This window comes from Amblyomma americanum, chromosome 2, assembly GCF_052857255.1.
Source record: "Amblyomma americanum isolate KBUSLIRL-KWMA chromosome 2, ASM5285725v1, whole genome shotgun sequence".
Lineage (NCBI taxonomy): Eukaryota > Metazoa > Arthropoda > Arachnida > Ixodida > Ixodidae > Amblyomma > Amblyomma americanum.
The window spans coordinates 79513097-79522168 of record NC_135498.1 but is presented as its reverse complement, the minus strand read 5'-3'; the positions used below and the strand labels follow the sequence as shown (position 1 = coordinate 79522168).

General features: G+C 53.9%; 1 pseudogene; it reads left to right on the top strand.

Moving 5' to 3' along the window:
- The first annotated feature begins 390 nt into the window (after window positions 1–390).
- Window positions 391–1894, top strand: LOC144119818 (uncharacterized; annotated as a pseudogene).
- Window positions 1895–9072: the final 7178 nt, after the last annotated feature.

Below are 9072 nucleotides of genomic sequence, written 5' to 3'. Positions count from 1 at the left end.
TGTCAAGTTCATGTCCCTTCAACGGTCTAACGCTTGTAACTCGCGCAATTTGGTGGCGCTGCGATCGCCGAGGTGATCGACTCTGTCATTGCTAACCAATTACGCAGTGCTAATTACCTCGAAACAAAGTTTTCCTTGCACCAATGTGTCCGTGAAGGCGAGCGGCATCGACCGGTACCAGCTGACCCTAGAGGTGCGTTTTTCTTTGCCAAATTTTGTGACTTTTTCTACCGCCGCCGTGCGAAGGAGTGCTAGGCCTAGGCTTGTCCCGCGGACGCTAGGCCCAACACCGTCGCACCGGTCGCCGCCTGCCGTACTCCTCGGCGGCGGCCGCTCGTCAGCTCCGAGATGGAGGCGTGTGCTACGACAACAATGATTGTGGACAACCAAATGTGCGTTCAAGTTCAAGGAAAAGAGAGATCACCAGAGGAGTACCACAACGACGCCGGGTGGACGCTCGCGGGGGAACGCATGTCGAGGCTGCGCCAGCGGACCCCCGACAGCGGCAAGCCCGACGGACCCGGCGGGAGCCAAACAAGCCCGAAATCGAAATTCAACAAGAACGTCAGAGCCTCGGCCATCAAGGCAGCACGCATGCCAGCCATGCCACTGGAAGAGCGCAAGATAGGCGTCAGACCCAGAGGGGGACTGGACATCGTCAAGACCGGCACCACCACCGTCGCTGCGGCCATACTCGCCGCGGCCAAGATCACGAGCGAGGAAAGCGCCGCGGACACCATCTGCCCCAACATGCAACAGAACATCATGGTCGTCAGTACACCGAACGAAGACAATGCGGCAAGGTACGCTAAAATCCAGGAAATCTATATTCAAGGCAAACCCTACTAGGTCAGCGCATATCGCACGGCTCCTCACGACCCCGTAAAGGGCGTTATTAGAGGCATCCCCATCGACGCGAGCACCGCCGAGCTAGATAGGAACATCGTCAACGAGAGAAATCCGCTAGCAGTGGGCGCAAAGAGGATCGGCAGCACGACCTCCGCGATCGTGGTGTTCCAGGGACCCAAGGTATCAAACTTCGTCCGATACGGAGTCACCCTGATACCGTGCCGCCTCTACAGAAAACAAATCGATGTTTGCCAGCAGTGCGGCCGAGTGGGACACCGAAAGGACGTGTGCCCGACTCCCACAATCAAGACGTGCCTGGTCTGCGGACTCGCCAACCCCAAAGAAGACTATCGCTGTACATCAAAATGTAAGTTGTGCGGGGACGAACACCCGACCGGAGACCGAACGTACAAGGCGAAATACAAGATCCCCTACGTAGTGCGCAAAAGACATAGGGAGCGCCGACAGGCCGAACGCCAGCTGCTGTCGGAGAGCGATTTCCCGCCACTCGACAAGCCGCCAGCTGCGGGAAAGTCAAGGACTCCATCAGAGAACCGCGCGCCAAAATCCAGAGACAGCAGCTGCTGCAAGAGAAGCGTCAGTAGGAAAAGGTCACCGTCAAGTGCGCGAGTCAGCTGGGTCGACGCAGCTAAAGGGAACAATATAAGGAACGCGCAGAAAATCACCGAAGCCACGAAGAAAGACGATATAAACAAGGTGCGAGAAGCCAACGAGGCCTTAAGACAAGAGAACGCGGCGTTGCGAACGACCATCAACAGCCTCACTAGAGAAACCGCCGAGATCCGTAAGTTGCTGCTATGCAACAAGGAGCCTCTACAGAGACCCACGCCAAGCACCAGCAAGACCGACGAAACAACCATGAACACCCAGGAGACAGCCGTAGAGGAACCGGCACCGAAGAAGCGAGCCGTCGAGGCCACGCGCAAGCAAACAAAAAACGATCGAATCGACAACCCTGAGGCCAAATTCGAAGCGAGATTCACCAAACTCGAACTATTAATCACGGCGAACATCGCAGCAGTGACAGCAATGAAACAAACAATGGAGACCTACCAAGCCGAGAACACGAACCGATTCGCCTACATCGAAAGGACCCTACAGCCGATAGTGAGCCACCCGACGTTTGCGCCCCTCTTCGCGCAACATCCACCCAACCAGGCAACCACGTACACACCAACGCAATCATGGCCGCCAACGCAACAACAGCAGCAGGCTTAACAGCGTGACAGTGGAACTGTCGCGGCCTTTAAAGGAAGAAGGCAGACATCCAACAGCACATCGCACATGCCGCGCGCAAGCCGGACGTGATCCTATTACAAGAAGCACTCACCGACGCACCGTCCCTCCCCGGCTACAGAGTGCACAAGGGCCAGCCCGACGGGAGAGGCCTGTGCACCCTGGTCAGGAAGAGACTCACGTTCGTTGAGCACGAGCTGCAAAACAATATCAAGATCGAGCACACACTCACCGAAATCATCCCGGGCAAGAAGAGAAAAGGAAGCATATTTCTGCTCAACATCTACAGCAACCCATCGCAGAGAAAACAGAGATTCAAATCAATACTGCACAGAGCCAGCACCGCAGCAGGCCGCAACACGCTGATCGTCTGCGGCGACTTCAACGCGATGAACCCAGCCTGGGGCTACAGCAAGTACACAGCAAAGGGCCGCGACCTGTACCAAGACGCCATGGAACTCGACTTCACCCTCATCACGGACCCGACGAATCCGACGAGAATCGGTAACTCTGTGTCCCGGGACACCACTCCGGACCTCACGTTCGTCAAGAATGACGTCCGGGGTGCGATCACCGGGAGAAACACGGGAAGCGACCTCGGCAGCGACCACACCATCGCGGAAATCAGCATACCGGAACACGACGCCAGCATCAAAACACACAGATGAAAAGACTGGGATGCCTTCCGAGACACCAGAAGCCAGAAGACAGACGCTGACGACGAGATCGAAGGCATAGAGTCGTGGACGGCCGAAATCACCAAGAGCGTACGCGACGCGACCAAAGAAATTGAAACGGACGCGGCGATTGATAAACTAGACAGCCGGCTAGCGCATCTCATCGAAGCCAAGCCGTCGATACTCAGTCGCTGGAAGAAACAACGGCTCAACCGCAGACTCAGAACCAAGGTGGCGGAGGTCAACCGAGCGATCGAGCAGCACTGCCGCGCGCTATGCACGCAACAGTGGATCGAGATCTGCAATGCGGCAGACAGGCAGATGCATAGCGGGAAGACGTGGAACCTGCTGCGGCACCTGCTCGACGAAACCAAGACCAAGTCGCGCCAAAGGGACAGACTCGCCAAGCTCATACATCGGGCGGTCTCGGTACACGGCGCCGACGAAGTCACCAGGCGCATCAATGACAAATACCTGCCCACTACACCCACCGAACAACACGCGCCGTACGGCGGTCTACCCAACGCGAAGCTAGGTCGTGACATCGACGTCGAGGAGGTCCGCGCGGCCCTGCACGACCTCAACAGCCGGTCGGCAGCTGGCCCGGACCTCGTCACGAACAAGGCGCTCAAGAACCTCGACGATGGCTCGATTGAGAACCTTGCAAAATACTTCAACAAGTGTTGGAGAGCGGCCGCGCTACCAAAGCAGTGGAAGACAGCCAAGACTATCCTGATAGCCAAGCCGGGGAAGCCACCGGACACGGACAACCTCCGGCCCATCTCGCTCACGTCCTGCCTGGGCAAGGTGCTGGAGCACGTCCTGCTCAACAGGTGGCAAGACTACCTGGAACGAGAAGGGCTGTACCCGGCAACGGTGATCGGCTTCAGACAGCACCTAAGCACGCAGGACGCGATGCTGCAGCTCAAATACCAAATCATAGACGATAGCGGCAGCGCCCGCGACAACAAGGCAATCCTGGGGCTCGAGCGCCTTCGATAATGTGAAACACTCGGCGATTCTGTCCCAAGTCTCTAAGCTCAACATGGGCGAAAGATCCTACAACTACATCAAGGACTTCCTCACGGACAGGACCGCCTAGCTACGAGCAGGCGACCTACAAACGCAAGAGAAGAAGCTCGGGAGCACCGGCACACCGCAGGGATCGGTCATTTCGCCGATGCTGTTCAACCTGGTAATGATCGGAGTGGCCGAGAAGCTCGCAGACATCGAAGACGTCAGGCACACCATCTACGCGGACTATATCACACTGTAGGTGACCGGCGGCAGCGACGCCCACATCGAGGGCGCGCTGCAAGCCGCCGTCGACGCGATAGAAGACCAGCTGGAAGGCACCGGACTGAGATGTTCGCCGAGCAAATCGGAGCTCCTCATACTCCCAACTACGAACAATGGCAGAGGCAAGACCAGACAACGCGAATGCGAAAAAATCAGAATCGTAACCAAATACGGCAACGTGATCCCCGAGGTCAGCAAAATCAGGATCCAAGGCATGGTCATCGAAAAGCATGGAAGAAACGGCGAAACGATCACCCGTCTCTCGGCAAAAGCGGCCAACGCTATGCGACTCCTCAAAAGAGTCACTTCCCGGAAGGCTGGCATGAGAGAGGAGAGCCTAATCAGTCTCGTCTAATCCTTCATCATCAGCCACGTCGCGTACGTTGCAGCCTACCACAGATGGCTGCAACACGAACGCAACAAAATCAATGTAATCATCAGAAGAGCGTACAGCACGGCGCTGGGCCTGTTCGAGTCCACGAGCACGACCCGCCTCTTACAACTCGGGATGCACAACACGCTCAAAGAAATAGACGAAGCGCAACGGACCTCTCAACTGGAGCGGCTGTCCCCGACCAAAGCCGGGAGGAAGATACTGGACGACCTGGGAATAGGACACTCGAACGAGGCGGAGATGAAGCTCCCCGTCCTCTAAGAGGTCCGACGACAGACCAGAATCGACACCATACCCAAGAACATGAACCCCGAGTTTAACAAGGGAAGAAGAGCGGTGAGGGCCAAGGCTCTCATCGACCTGAACGCCAACGACGAGCACGCGCGGTACGTGGACGCGGCCGAATACCAACGGAACTCCTTCACAGCGGTCGTCATAGAGGCGTCGACCGGCGCCACGAGGACGGCAGCGAGCGTGAGAAGCGCCGGAGCGGAACAAGCGGAGGAGGTGGCCATCGCCCTGGCCATCGGCGACGCAGACTGCTACACGGTGCTGAGTGACTCGAGACAGGCGGTGCGAAACTTCGCCAAAGGCCAAGTCTGCAGGGAGGCCGAGCGCGTACTACGAGCGACCAAACTGCAAGACAGAAGAGTAAGAATCAAGTGGTTTCCGGCGCACGCGGGCGACGCGTCGGAACGCAGTGAGAACCACAATGAGACGGCACACGCAGCGGCGCGAGCGCTAACCAACCGCGCCCCGGCAACACACCGTCCGACGTGGTTCGGAGCCAAGGACCACATGACGGACTACAGCGAAATCACGAAGGCCTACCGCCTGGCTCGCAGGACTCTCCCACCCCCGCATCCGAGGCTGAGTCTAGTGGAGGCGGTACTACTGAGACAGCTCCAGACCGGATCGCTACCGAGCCCGGGACTGATGCATCGCATGTACCCCGACACCTACCCGACCGATACGTGTAGAGTCTGCCGAAGGGAGACGGCAGATCACACGCACATCTTGTGAGACTGCTTCAAAAATCCAAAGGAAGCAAGATCCAAAAAAATCCCGCCGCGGCTGGAGGCAGCCGCGAAGAGCAACGACCAAGACCACCAGCTATGGGCCGTCCAGCAGATCCTCGGGGCGCTCGAAAGGCAGGGACCCAGCGAACCGGCAACGGCGAGCGGAGACCCGCGCCGAGTAACGACAACGTCGTAGACGACGTAGGCCCTCGTCGGGGCGCGCGAGCGCCCAACTGCAGGCACAAATAAAATTTGCTCCAATCCAATCGCGCAATTTTAACTTCACCTTTGTCGCGGACGGGTAGTGATGTGAAAACACAATTAGAAAAATTTCCACTTTTCAGTTAAAGGATTGTTTTGGAAATGAAAACAGATTCTATTGCCATCACGCATCACTCCTTAGAAATCGTTTTAGTAAATGTCTGACCTGACCACAAGGCCTAAATGTAAAATCATCAGCGGTGGAGTTACTTTGAGAAGTTCAATCAGTAAGCATTCATTGAATTTTGAGCAACACTGGTTGTGCATAATGTGGCAGAAATTGAAAGTTTCGTGCTTTATGCGGATCCTTCGAATCATTCGGTGAGCCTAGGAATCTATTAATTCTAGAATCGTTTGAAACTCCTCCGGTCAACACGCATAGATTTGGCTTGTCTTCCTGGACGGGTTGATCGCTCTTCCTGCAGTAATGTTACCGTATTTTAAGGTTAGAAAAAAATACCTCTCCGTGAACAAAGAGCGTACAATTTTTTTTTGCTTTTTTATAAAGTTACACAAAAATTATAAGAAACTAATATTTTCACTCGCTTTATTTAATGCTGCATGAAGCGACAGTCGCACCTTGCTTTGGGCTTGCTTTGGGCTTCAATGGCCAGAGAGGACGGATACACTCAAGGCTCTTGGCGGAAAAGAGCGCGGCATTTATTTCTAATTGTAGCAGGGCACTAAGCGTTTTTTCACCAATAAATCTGATTCCCACTGGAGTGGCATGTATCAGAATGAACGAAGAAAATTTTTTTTCAACAGCAACAGCTGGTTAGCGTTTTACCTCTTCGAATGCGACAAATTACACTCCGCCAGTGGAAACAGCACTTCCACGCTCCCCAGAGATAGGAATGATAGAGCTGGCATGAAAACAAAAAAATTTTAAGCTCAACATCGGTGCCTAGACACGCTACAGGAGCTGAGTCGGAGCAGTAAGGTACCCACATCGAACTCTATTGGATACGTTAGCGGATCTGTTTAAGGCTGCAGTCTTTTCAGCAGTGACTTCAGCACAGCCACTTGCCACACATTCCGTTTCCAAATGGATCTGAATAAGAAGAAAAGGAGGAAAGGGCAGCGTTTCATTTTACTGTGGTGTCAATGTCACAATGTCCACGCGAATATCTAATTTATTTGTCTATCCAGAGAAGGGAACATGAAATAGTCAACTCACAAACCTAATTTTATCTACATTCCGCTACTCTATGTTGATTGCTTTAATTTGATTTAGTCAGGAGACAAAGTGTGTCTGGTTGTCGCCGAAGTGGCTAAGTGGTTAAGGCGCTTGGCTGCTGACCCGAATGACGCGAGTTCGATCCCGGCCACTGCGGTTGCATTTCGATGTAGGCAAAATGCTAGAAGGCCGTGTACTGTGCGATGTGAGCGCACTTTAAAGAACCCCGGTTGGTCGAAATTTTCCGGAGCCCTCCACTACGGTGCCCCTGATAGCAAGAGTCGGTTTGGTACGTTTGAGCAGCATGAATAAAAAAAATTGTCTAGTTCCCCGTGGTTCGCAATGGCGAAGCACACACAGCACCCAGCGGGTGCACCAAAGAAGCATAGGGCTCTACATAAGTATTGACAGTGTCTTGCTATGGATTTATACTGTGTTCCGTTCCTGAATCGCCCACTCCTGCCTAAGGTCTTAATTTAAGGCTGGCGGAGTTATCTAGATAAATAAATAAATAAATAGAACTGTGGTTCCAATCTACGCTGTCATGGTGGGTGGTGGACAACGGAGCTGTAAAACGACACCCAATTACCCATTGCGGGAAGTTAGTTGAAGATTAACACACGTGGCTGTACAAAGAGTGAAACGAGAGACAAGTGAAATGTACTTGAGCTCTATGCTGTATGCCTGATTTCAGAGGAGATATGCGGTTTGCATTCCAATTTTTAGCCTGGCATTTTTTTGCTTACGACAACCACATGAAAACGCAACCATAATCTTTACCGGGAAACACGAGCGGGGAGAAGGAACGTGCCTTCGCATTGTTTCCAGACGCCGTTGTCATACATTATACGGTTTGCACTTCACACGACTGCTTCGAATCACGTCAAACCCTTTCGAAGCAGCTGCAAACCTAATGTTTTCCGGAACGCGTAGTTGTAATTGTCCGCACTGCGCGTCGGAAATATTCGTTCCCTTATGGCGCGGTTTGGGTGCCCACCCAGATATGTTGAGGCAGGCATCATTTCCTTTCCTTTAAAACCAAATTTTTCATTTCAAAGCGAAAGCTTAACTGGCCGCGAACTTGCGATTTCGCCGTGGCGGTGCTCCGAGGAGGCACATGACGTCCACAACGCGCGCATCGCCGCGGAGCCGAACCGGTTTGGCCGGGCCCGGCGGCGGCTGGCGCACTCGGCGCGAAATAGAGACGTGCTCAAAGTCTCCGACAGTGCGGTCAGAGTGCGCCGAATGCCGCCGAACGCGTCGGCGGTCAAGGGCAGTTGGAGTATAGAGGGTCTCGCTTTGGCCGACGTGACGTCGCCATGCAGCGCGCCCGCGTTATGCCGGGGTATAAGCGCGCCTTAACAGAGCCTGCGCTTAACCGTTAAGAAACTTATTCGGTGGCCGCATTTATGGGAGCCACTGTAACCCCCCCCCCCCCCCCGAACACTCACTGAATAAAGAAAGAAAGAATCCTGAGTGGAGGCTTCGTAATCGAACCAGGGCCTTTGGAAATTGAGGCGGAGACGCTGCCACTCCGCCACGACGGCTCAAGTTTTAGCCATGAATAAAGGCGCATCTAGTGAATGCACTCCTCCGATGCGGAAGTTGCGCTTTCGCTGCGTATATCCTGGCCTAACATAGCTAGGCCATCAGCAATTTTCATTTTCGTTGCCTTACGGGTGCGGTTTCTGGTGTCGACCAAGTTATGTTTCCTTCCTTAAGTTGTCCAACGGGCAAGCCGTCGCGCCGAACGAACGATGGCGTTCCGTGGACCCCTTGGCAAAGCTGCAACAAGCTGTCGCGTCCCGCGCTTAGACAGAGCTTAAGCGTCCTCCAGTTTTAAACTTTTTTTTCTGCCCTTTTTATTATTTTTAGTCAGTTGTGCCGGCGCCGCTCCCATACATTATGCGGTTTGCACTTCACACGAGAGCTCGAATGACGTCAACTCCTTTCGAAGCAGCTGCAAACCTAATGCTTACCGGAACGTGTCGGACCGTGTTCATATAGTTCACACCCCGCCTTATCATCCATCATTTGGTTTTGATGCCTGTTTTGAGGTCTTTCTTTAGCCTGGCGTTCTTTGCTGCTGACGGCGATGACACCAAAATTTCCTTGGACGGTAGAGGTATACAGCTTCAC